This window comes from Alligator sinensis, unplaced genomic scaffold (assembly GCF_000455745.1).
Source record: "Alligator sinensis unplaced genomic scaffold, ASM45574v1 scaffold85_1, whole genome shotgun sequence".
Lineage (NCBI taxonomy): Eukaryota > Metazoa > Chordata > Crocodylia > Alligatoridae > Alligator > Alligator sinensis.
The window spans coordinates 339,202-348,674 of NW_005841891.1; positions in this window are offsets into that span (position 1 = coordinate 339,202).

Here is a 9,473-nt window from a genome sequence, read left to right on the forward strand (position 1 = left end):
TTAATAGGCAGGTGTGGCCTGGCATATGGTTAAGAACCCAGGAATCGGGAAGCAAAAAGCAAGGGGAAATGGATAGCTATATAATGTGTGTTGTTTTTTTGTTTGTGTTGGGTTTTTTTGTGCTAAGGGCAAGGACTAGGATAGAGACCATAGCTTACAAAGGCATCAGTTCAGGTATTCTCCATTTTCACAATGCAGTGATGACTGCATGCAACAACTGTATGGTTCTACATTCTCCCCAAGTGAAAGTCTGAAATTATTGGTGTTTAAATTGTTACTGGATAAACCTTAGGGAAGAAAAGATTTGACAAGTAAAGATGTAGCTAGAGCTGGCATTCAGAGGGGGTTTTCAAAACAGGATGTTGCCTTGACAACTCCAAAAATCAAGATGTGCAGACACAAACTAAACAAGGAAATGCAGGAAATAGACTGCTTGGTGACTTATTGAAGCATGTGCCCATAAGGACAAAAACGACACAAGTAGCAGCAAAGAGCAGTTGTTTCCAGAAGAGAGGGTTAAATCAGGAACCCACAGTGCAGGAGATTTGAAAGAGAACAGAAGACAAGATTTGACTGAAGTAATGGAAAGATGATCCAAGATTCACAGCAAGATCTGCAGAAAAAGACCTGGGGGTTACACTGGACACTAAGCTGAATATGAGCCAACAGTGTGCTCTTGTTGCCAAGAAAGCTAACGGCATACTGGACTGTATTAGTAGAAGTGTTGCCAGAAGTTGCTAGTAGATCAAGGGATTCTTCCCCTCAATTCAGCACTGGTGAGGCACACTGGGAGTGCTGTGTTCAGTTTTGGGCCCCCCCACTACAGAAAGGATGTGGACAAATTAGAGGGTCCAGCGGAGTGCAGTGAAAAGGGTAGACCCCTACTCATAAGTCATATGCCTTGTAAGTCATGGTGCCTTCCTAACCAAACCTGGACAGCCCTCACACCAAATCAGTGGAGAGAGGTGGGGCCACTCAGGCCCCTCAGCCAATCAGATGTGTGGCAGGGCCCCACTGCTATCAGACCATGAAAATGGTGGCCAGCCCCACAATCTCCCCATGAAATTGGCCAGCCGCCATTTTTTGTGGGCTGATCATGGTGGGGACCCCTCTATGCCTCTGGCTGAGGGGCCTTTGTGGCCCCACCCCTTGCTGCCGGTTGTGTGGGCTGCCTGTCATGTGGCCACACCCCTTGCTGCTGATTGGTGGAGAGGGGCAGAGTCACATGACAGGCATCCCTCTGAACCAATTGGTGGTGAGGGGTGAGGCAGCAGCCCTTCTCCTGCCCTTTTTCCCCAGCCGGGCTGCAGTGTCAAGAGGACTGATTGACCCCTCTGGGGAACCAGCATTTTATTTTTAGTAAGTTTTCTTTCTTTTCTTTTTTTTTAATGGATTTCATAGACAATGCTCCTGCTCCCACCCACCTGGCTCCACCCCCACACCAGCTGAAAGCCCCAGCAGGGGCTTCTGGCCTAGGAGCATGTGGCTGCCCTGCACTGGAACCTCAGATCAGGAGGCGGGTGGGGGGGAGGGCAGGGAAGGAACTGGTGCGGTGCGCAGGGAAAAGCAGCCTCTTGCCCACCCCATGGCCGGTACTCCCTGCTGCAGCTGCTTGCAGCCCGCAGGGCTGTCTTGAGCAGGCACAGGCAGCCCCAGGAGGGCTGCAAGTGGCTGCAGTGCAGGGCGACAGCCACGGGGTGGGAGAGGGGCCACTTTTCCCCCCCGCGCTCAGCACCACCTTGTAACCCACCCCCGATGCCAGCCTGGGCCCCACCAGCTCCGGGCTCGCCCATCAGGCTGTGCATGGTGAAAGCAGTTGTGGCACCCCCACTTGCTGCGCTGGGCAGTGTTTGCTGCTGCTGCTGCCTGCCCGGAGCTTGTGCACTGGTCAACCCAGAGGCAGCAGTGGCAAACATTGCCCAGCATGGCAAGCAGGGGGGGCCGCAGCTGCTGCCGCTGCACACAGCCCTTACAGGTGAGCCCGGAGCCAGTGCAGAGCTCAGGCTGACAGCGGGGGCGGGTTACAAGCTGGTGCTGAGCACGAGGAAAAGCAGCCCCTTGCCCACCCCGTGGCCGGCACCCTGCACTGCAGCCGCTCACCGCCCGCCTCCCGGAGCATCAGGTGGGTACTTCAGCGAGTGGAGTGAAATTAGGCACAGATGCGTATTGGTAAAAATTGATTGTTTACTTACGCCGCCGATGTGTGCAGCGCAGGAAAGAAGCTGACTTTGGTTGCAGTTACAAACGTAGCAAGAGCTCTTTAAAAACGAGATGAGACATTCCGTAAATGGCTTATCGAGCATGCGGGGGAGGGGGTACATCAGGGAGGTCGGTGACGGGGAGTCGTTGGTGGGTGATCAGTCCGCCAAGTTTACTCCAGGATGCGCGCGGAGTTCTCCAACGAGGGCGGAAGCTGCTCGTACTTTTAAATAGTTAACAGGCCAATTGCTAGTTGCCAAGTGGGAATAATTTGTAACCGGCCAATGTGTGGTGCGCATGGTCAGCCAATTACAAGGGCTTGTGAAGTTTAAACAAATGTAGTCGTTGGGCTTGGCGGGGCTTTTCACTGTGCTGGGATTTTCCACTGTGCCATAGGCATTTACTTAATGGGTTCTGATATGCCCCCTTGCCGATGGCACAGTTTGGATCTAAAGTACTTGTAGGCCGTTTAGGTCATCGTCGTCTTGTTCGGGGGGTTCATATGGCAAGCGGGTATATACAAAAGTAGATAGCGACATGAGTTTGTTTGTAATAAATTGTACAACACAACAACCAACACAAATGCAAATGCTAAAAAGGGGAATTAACAAAGTAATAAGGGATGTTAAGAGGTTTAAAAGCCACGAAGACGCATTCCAGCCAAACCAGCCAAAGAGGTCAGATAACCACCCTTGTCCGATACCAGAGATTCTATTTGTATCGGTGGCGACTTTTCAAATTGCGTCAATCTGATCGTTTAGGGGTAGCGAAACATTTGGAATACTAATGCAACAAAGGTCACGAGATAAATTAAGATATTGGCATAGGCCTCCCTGTTGGAGAAGCATTGTGTCTAGGGCAAGGCAGTTTTGCAATGTCATACGAGACGTTGCTTGTAATTGCTGGTTGAGCAAATACAGGCTATCAGCGGTATGATTAGCGAGCACTTCAACTTGCTCAGCAAGTTGGGCGATGGCTACTCGGGCTTTGGTTATTCCAATTCCCCAGGCAAAGTAGTCTTCCAATGCCCATTTAGACGTTTCGTCGAAGCGTTGCTCGTAAGTGAGGGTACTCTAGACCGCTTCTCGTTTTTGACGATGGAGCAACATTAGGCTAGGGGTTCTGGAGGTGTCGGCAAATAAGGGGGGGGCAAAGCGACACGGTGGTTAAAAAACATTGTACTCCCGAAAGTGTGGCGGGGAGGGTTGTAAGTGTCCATCTGAACAAGCCCACAACATTCCTAAGGGGGCTGGGGTGGTTAATTGTGCGCAATTGCCCCAAACATGATAGGCTTGGTCGGCGCGCTTGGGCTGAGCATTATATTTTACGGCCCACACAAAGCCGTGGCAAGCAGAGCTTAATTGGGTTGCGCGTAAAATGGGGTAATAAAACGAATACCAAGACTGATTGTTGGATATGTTGACAGCTAGGGATGCATTCCAAGTAGTTAAAGGTGTGGATTTAACAAGGGGGGCTCTAATGAAAAATGTAGAGGCGTTGAGAGTGAGAGCCTTGGTGACATGCCCCTGTAGCTATTGTAGCTGTTCACAGGTGGGGCAGGGTGGGAGTGTAAGGTGCCACTGGGGTTTTATGGCCCGTGGGTCCCAAGTCAGAGAATTATCTGGCCTGGACCAATGTATGCCCTGGGGGTCAATTCCCCATGGGATAGCGGAGCATGGGAGCTTGCTTGTGTTCTTGGTACAGGTTTCCTGGGTCGTATTAAGGTGGGAGAAGGTGAAATTTCGTGGCCAACCGTATGTGGCGGTTGCCGGATCTCCTTGTGTTCCGATTGTAGTTACATTAATGGAAGTGCGCTGCTCTTTGGACCTGGCTTCGAACCAGTTGGTAACGTTTAAGGGTGTTAGGTAGGGAGTAAAGACGGGGTCGTTAACGGAGAGAGGAAGGCGCAGACAGGCGGTAAGACCGTCCCCTCCTGTGTGGTTGCCTATGGTGTCGGCCCAAAATGACAGCAGGGTTAAAACAGTATTGGGATGTGTAGAATCTTCCACAGTAGCTAAGACAGTTAATGAAATTAAGTTAGTAAAGAGAAGTCTAACTATGAGGGTGCCGGTGGGTGTCATGATGACGATGTCACGTGCCGGCGCCTTGGTGCTCGCGGTGGCGCCTTTCCCTCCGGTCCGAGCTTACGACTGTTGCGCGTCTTGGGTTTTGGACCTGTAAAGGGAAAAGCGAGAGCAGTAAATTTGTCTTACGGCATTGGGTTTGCGTGGAGGTGTGAGCGATGGGACAACCAGTTATGGTGGGCTAGGATTTGTTGTTGTTTTTCGCCTTCTTCGAAGCGCACGGAGTAGGTGTTCGGGTACGGTTCTGCACTGATGATCCTTCCTTTGTATACTCGCGGGTGTGATTGGTGTGGGTGTGGAATGGTGATCCAGACGAGTTCGTCTGGCGCGAACTTCGGGTGCCACGGTTCTAGGTGTCGGGGGTTGGACTTATCCCATAGGGTTTTGTCTGCATTGAGCGAGATAAGGACGTCGTGGTTTAATTTCGTCCAGTTTTTGTAGGTCCCACCTCCCTTTAAGCGCAATTGCTCTTTATAAAGGCCAATGTGTCTTTCCACCACCCCATTGGATTGGGGATGGTATGGGAGGTGGAGATGCCAAGCGACGTTATGGAGGCGGGCAAATTTGTCGAGTGCTGTGGAATTGAATGGTGGGCCTCTGTCTGATTGAATTGTGTTGGGGGGTTGCCAACTGGCAAACGCTGCAGTTAGTGCCGATATGACAGCTGTGGCGTGGCTTTTCCGTAGCGGGATTACTTGAAGTTGTCGTGTGCCAAGGTCGATGATAACGAGTCCTTTATTTGGAGGTTTTGCGCCGGGCAGGGGTCCTAGCAAGTCTGCTTGCCAGACCTTTCCTGGTGTAAACTGAAGTGGGTTTAATACTCCGATTTGGTATTTCATTTGGTGGCGTTTCTCTTTGGCACAAGGCTCACAAGCTTGGGCTACCCGTTCCCAATCGGTTCTCAACCTGTAGGGGGTATGATTGTTTGTGGCTGACCACCAGCGAGTGTGGCATGCTCGTGGTCCAGGGTGCCCCCAATGATCGTGGAGCCAGGCCAGAAATGGGTCTATTTTACCCTTTTGCTTTACCTGCTCAACAGCTAAAACAATGTCCGTACGGATGGGGTCTTCCAAGAGTTTGTCGATAACTTCATGCACTGGGTCAGTCTCGGGCTTGTGTGACCTTGTGTGTTTGATTAGTGGGAGAATGGTGAAGGTGGACAACGTATCAAAAATGTCTTGCCAGATGTCTAAGTTTTGCATTGGTGCTCCTGTACTGGTAACAATTTTGTAAATATATTGGGAATCAATTGCAATCACGGGAGTGGGAAGTGTTCCGTCGTGGTATTGGAGGCAATGTTGTACCACTTCTTTGAACCCTAGCAGTTCATTCTTTTGGGCCAAACCGTGTCCCGCATAAAGTTTTGTGTCATGGCAGGGTTTGCAATAGAATCCGTAGCCTCCATCGCCTCGGGTTGTGCCGTCGGATGCCATCCACGCTGGGGCTGTCGTTCCGTAGAGAACAGGCGAGGCATCTTCTGTGGTGTCAGGGCTGGGTGGCAGGTCTTCACATTTCCAGCAATGCCAATGGTAGTGATGGTTGAGCACTAGCGTGTTCCAGGTGGATGGTTCTCCTTGGAATTGCGGATCAGGGTTTTCAGCGTTTAACAAGGGTAAGAGGGTGGCGCTGGGCGCCCAGAGTGTCCCATGTCCGTGAGACAACAGTTCTATGAGCTGCCCTGCTATTAAGATTTTCCCGACAGCTCCATATCGGTGTTGAGCTGCTTGGAGGGTTCGGTGGGAGGTATAAGTTAATTCGCCACGAGAGTTGTGGGCTGTGGCCCACACGTGGCCGCCAGCGTATCCCAGAGTTACTGTCATTGGGTCGGCAAAATCGAATGTGTGGAGTGGCGTTGTCCTAATGGCCGTAAGGAGTTTATGGAGGTCCTTCCCGTCCCTCTCGGTCCAGGGTGTGAATTTTTGAGACTTATTGTGGATTTGATGTTGAAGCTTTGCGAGTACCGGTAGGTGGGTTGGAGTGACATGGTGTCGGTACCAACTGAGATACCCAAGTAATTGCTGGAGTCGTTTTTTATCTGTTGGTAATTGTCCCTCCAATGGGCTGGTGTTTGGGCTTCCGTGGGTTACGCCAAACCTTATTTTGTCGATGAATTTGGTGCCCAGAAATGTGATGTCGGTTGTAGGCTGTAGTCTCGATTTCTTTAAATTGACTGTCCACCCTTTATTGTTGAGATAGGTGACTAGGTTGTTAGTGACTTCGGCGACCGCTTGCCGGGTGCGGCCCATGATGGCGAGATCGTCGACGTAGCTCCAAATTTTTAATTCGTCTTGGCTGGGTAGAATGTAGGAGGTACGGAACTCCTTTAGTGTATTATTCATGGCGCCTGTGGCTAACACTGGTGCATTACGGTACCCTTGCAGGCAAACTGTCCACTTGTACATGGTGCCATTGACACACATGTTTAGTGCTCCCTCGACATCGTTGATTGGAATAGAGAAGAACATGTCTTTGAGATCAAGAGTTGTCCCAACCCACGTGTCTTTTTGAAATTGCGCCATTTCATACAGGCATTGGGGCAGCGTAGAGGGGCTAGGTTGCATGAGTGGTTGGCATCGCTTGTTGGCCTCACGATAATCCACCACTAGCCAGACTTCGTTGGGTTTTCCCATCCCGGCAAGAGGCGAGTGCTGGCTGTTATTGGTTTTATGCACCCTTGTTGTTCGAGGCGCTGTAGAAGATCAATTAGTGCCCCCTTAAGGTGATCTTTGGTTGGGATTGGTTTATAGCGCCCTGTAGATGTATTGTAGAGTGTGGGCCGGTGTCGGTCAGGCCCAGTTATAGAGAGCAGGAGGGCTTGCAATACTTGTTCCTTTAGCTGAAGAGTCTTTATGCCGGGGATTCCCAGGAGGTTAATGCCCCCTAGGACTGCCTCAAGCGCTTTGTAGTAACTGGCCACTGAGAATTTAACCTTTGCAGTGGTTGCTGTGGCATTTAGGCCTTGTACCATGATGGTTTTTGTGGTTTTCGTATGAGGTGTTGATGGGGTTATAACGTTGACTTGGGCCCCTGTATCGAGGAGGAAGAAAACTTCACGCCGCGTGTTGGATCAGTGGGGTCGTAAACGATGAGTTTGATGTAGGAGCGAGGGTCTGCGGGGTCAGGTTTAAGAGTGCTGCCACCGGCCCGACTGGCGGCATCTACTCGTTTTTTGGCTTTTCAGTATACCTAAAGCCCAGTTCGCGTGCCAGTTGTTGTTGTCCTGCATCCCCTAGGACGCGTAGCTATTGCTTGGTAAGCTCGGAGTGGTTCAGGAGAAATCCAAACATGGCTCTCTCTTCCGGTGTCCTCTGAGGTGGCAGTTTCGATTCCGGTTGAGGGTCGGGTTGATGGTAACTTGGCCTTTGGTACTCGACCGGGTATGCGGTGAGGCGGTTAGGTGCATCGGCTGGGTCCGTAATCGCTGTCTTCATGAGGGCTTGTAGCCGCGGGAGTTGGCTTAGGATGTTCCTGGCCAGTTGAGTGGCTAGCAGGTTGAGGAGGAGCCGAAGGGTGATGGCGCTCTCTCCTCCGTAAACCTTTACGCAGGCTTCTATGGCTTTGAGAGTGGCTGGGACTGCTCCAGGATTTCGTAGGTGGTGGTGGGCCCACCCCCCGTTGCGTTGGGCTTGTGACAGCCCCAACTGATGTACTCTTGGGTTCCAGGAGCAGTATGAAACCCCTATTATAGCTAACAGGAGTTGCTCTGCAGTGGCTTTCCCGACCGTCCGTCATGCCACGCGTGAGATTTGTGATCGATTTGTCCTGCGACAAGGGATGGGAGCAGGATGTTCCAGTGAATGTTACCCATTACCTGCACTAGGTCGGTAACGTGTCCCCCGCTCCATGAGGCCTGACGGGTTAGGAAACAGGCTTCCTCTAGGTCTAATAACTCAGACCCGAATTCCACTACAAGGCGGCCTAGCCAGATAACTAGCGTCTCGGCGGGCTTTATTTTCGATTCCCTGCACATCTCTTGCAACTCAGTTCGATTACGGGTGTGGTAAGTGGTGGTGGTGCGGGTTACGCCTTGTGGGTCGGTTCTTTGTTTGACCAAGGCTATGGGGTGAGCGGCCGCTGGAGGATGTTGGCGTGCCCAGTGGGAGGGTTGGGTATAGGTTCCCGCTCGGTGGTTCCTCCCCGCAATAAGGGGGCGGGGCCATTGGGGTTGGCGCCGCCCTGGGGGGCAGGGCCATCAGCTGTGTTCCCGCCCGCTCTTTCGTGGCGCCGCCCTCTTCCTCCTTCTCCTCTGGGCTTTCTGAGTACTTCCCCTTTTTCTCAGCGCCATCTTTGGGCGGTGGCTTAGGATTTTGCTGTGCCGCCATTTCCATGGCAGCTTTGCTGACCGTGGCTAGCTGGGTTTCTAAGTTCGCATTCTCACGTAATAGGAGCGAAACTGTGCGGAACAGTACATTAATCATTTTCCCTTTGTCCTATTTGGGGCCTGTCCACTTAGTCGCGGTGCGACCCTCCGCTTCTAAATTTTTGCGGAGCTGGATGAGCAGTTCATGGCTGCACGACTGAGGCGCCAGGGTCGGACAGTTAAACTTGTCGGGGGGGGTGCCTTCCCCGCCCTCTCGTATGTGTCGAATGCAGCGGGCAAACTCTTGGGCGGGGGTCGGGTTTGCCGCACCCGTCGCTTTTACCCGCGCCAGGGACAGCGTTTCTACTTCGTCCCGTGGTCTGTACGTGACCCCTTTTCCGCTCATAACACACCCGAAAGGGCTTGGTCCCAGTTGGGCGGCCCACTCCTTCCCGCCTCCCTCTTCTCCTCTGAGGGAGAAGTACCCGGCGACCAAGTTTGAACTCCTCCCGCCTGCCTGATGATAGGCAATGTGTGCCCATAGGTCATCCGAGTCGGACGTTAGGCGCTCCCCACTGCACCATGGGCAGTTTTTAACTAGTTCTGACTCCATTGCGTCTTCCCCAAATCCTGTTCGTGACGCCATGTGGTGTCCGACCGGCTTGCCGGTCTATGACCGGGAGCCCGGAGCATCAGGTGGGTACTTCAGCGAGTGGAGCAGAATTAGGCACAGATGAGTTTTGGTAAAAATTGATTGTTTACTTACGCCGCCGATGTGTGCAGCGCAGGAAAGAAGCTGACTTTGGTTGCAGTTACAAACGTAGCAAGAGCTCTTTAAAAACGAGATGAGACATTCCGTAAATGGCTTATCGAGCATGCAGGGGAGGGGG